General features: G+C 42.1%; 1 non-coding gene across 1 annotated transcript; it reads left to right on the forward strand.

Annotated features, from left to right (window-relative positions):
- Positions 1–976: 976 nt before the first annotated feature.
- On the forward strand, positions 977–1050 carry TRNAM-CAU. The gene has a single exon. It is a non-coding gene; the product is annotated as a tRNA-Met (tRNA).
- The last annotated feature ends 1278 nt before the right edge of the window (positions 1051–2328 follow it).

Below are 2328 nucleotides of genomic sequence, written 5' to 3' on the forward strand. Positions count from 1 at the left end.
TACTTTTTATTGGCATTGGAAGCATATCACATTATGGCAGGGTAACGTTTCACAATTTAATGAATCTTCCACTTATTTGATGGGCTGGCTAAGAGATTATTTATGGTTAAACTCTTCACAACTTATCAATGGATATAACCCTTTTGGTATGAATAGTTTATCGGTCTGGGCATGGATGTTCTTATTTGGACATCTTGTTTGGGCTACTGGATTTATGTTCTTAATCTCCTGGCGGGGATATTGGCAAGAATTGATTGAAACTTTAGCATGGGCTCATGAACGCACACCTTTGGCGAATTTGATTCGATGGAGAGATAAACCTGTGGCGCTTTCTATTGTGCAAGCAAGATTGGTTGGATTAGCCCATTTTTCTGTAGGTTATATATTCACTTATGCAGCTTTCTTGATTGCCTCTACGTCGGGAAAATTTGGCTAATTTTTGAATGTGTTATATTCGCGATAATCTCATTTTTTTCGACGGAGAGAAGGCCTGCCTTCTTATATTTCTACATCTAGGATTCGACTTGTATCATGGATACTAATAGGACCTGAACCATTATGGCAAGGAAAAGTTTGATTCAGAGGGAGAAGAAGAGGCAAAAATTGGAACAGAAATATCATTTGATTCGTCGATCCTCAAAAAAAGAAATAAGTAAAGTTCCGTCATTAAGTGACAAATGGGAAATTTATGGAAAGTTACAATCCCCACCACGGAATAGTGCACCTACACGCCTGCATCGCCGTTGTTTTTCGACCGGAAGACCGAGAGCTAACTATCGAGATTTTGGACTATCCGGACACATACTTCGCGAAATGGTTCATGCATGTTTGGTGCCAGGAGCAACAAGATCGAGTTGGTAAGGATTAACCTTTCATTTCTATAGTCGATGATCATAAATGGTTCTATTTGTACAGATATGGTAGAGGGGCACATTCAATCCTTTTTTGTCTATTAGTTTTGACTTCTTCTCTTCAGCGCGGGGTAGAGCAGTTTGGTAGCTCGCAAGGCTCATAACCTTGAGGTCACGGGTTCAAATCCTGTCTCCGCAACATCTTTTTTTAGCCAAAAATTTTTTGGCTCTGTTAATGTTAACTAGGACCCCTTTTTGGGGGTAGGAAGGGGAAAAAAGAGGGGATAGACTCACTACACTATCACGACTAACTATACCCAATCCTTTAGCATATTAAAAAAAATTACTTTATATTGGGCGGATAGCGGGAATCGAACCCGCATCTTCTCCTTGGCAAAGAGAAATTTTACCATTCGACCATATCCGCGTTTTTTGTTCATTGATGGTGATGCGAATTTTTTGAAGGTGATGAATGCAGGAAAATGCAGATCACGACACAGAGATTTACGTGGTTCGATTTACTGAGGTAAATCTACGTCCACGGGAAGAAAAGAGGGCAGAGTTGTATTGCTTGATCTGTTTTTTACAGCTTACAATACAGACTTGCTATATGATCTTTTTATGTCTAGAGAGCTCTTAGAACTTAACTTTATCTATCTGATCTAGGTTCTATTTATACATTGAACCAAGATCGTGGCATGCAGCACCATTTACTAGGTAGTGGATGTCGTGGAGATCGTGGCGATCTTGCATGGGTCCACTATCCTGCATGAGTTAATGACTGCTTGACACCACTAAATAGATCGTGGGTGTAGTGGAGGTGGAAATCCTGCATGAGTCCACTATCTCCTAGTTCGGTCGAATACTGAGACCGAACTGCTGAATTATTGCCGAGCAGCTTTTGCCGATCTGAGAGTAGAGCTTGATGCCGACCTGAGAGCAGAGTTTGATTGGTTGGCTTTTACCGAGCTGTAGGCTGGGGCCGAACTCTTTGGTTGTGCCGAACTGAACTCTTTAGTCATGCCGGACTGATACTCTTTAGTCATGCCGAACTGATACTCTTTCTTGGGCTTTAGGCTGATGGGCTTTACTGCTGTTGGGCTTGTTTAGTACGTACTCCATCACTACCCCCCCCCGGAAAGCGAAGTGAATCACTTCGGCATTCTGGATAAAGGTACGGGGTAAGTTGATGTTTGTCCTCGGTCTTATGAAGTAAACTCTTCTTTGACCGGACTTGGTTTGTGTCCTAATTTGGCGAGTTTTATCGCTCGGATCGGACTTTCCGTTGTCCTAATTTGGGGATCGGACTTTCCCTTGTCCTAATTCGGCGAGTTTTATCGCGTGGATCGGACTTTCCCTTGTCCTAATTCAGGCAAGTTTTATCGCGTGAATCGGACTTTTGTTGCAGTTCGTTTCAGACGAAGTGCTTGATTCTTAAGCTGAATTGTGGTCTTGTATCCTCTTCAGAAGCTTGGAC

The sequence above is a fragment of the Salvia splendens genome, chromosome 11 (genome assembly GCF_004379255.2).
Source record: "Salvia splendens isolate huo1 chromosome 11, SspV2, whole genome shotgun sequence".
Taxonomy (NCBI): domain Eukaryota; kingdom Viridiplantae; phylum Streptophyta; class Magnoliopsida; order Lamiales; family Lamiaceae; genus Salvia; species Salvia splendens.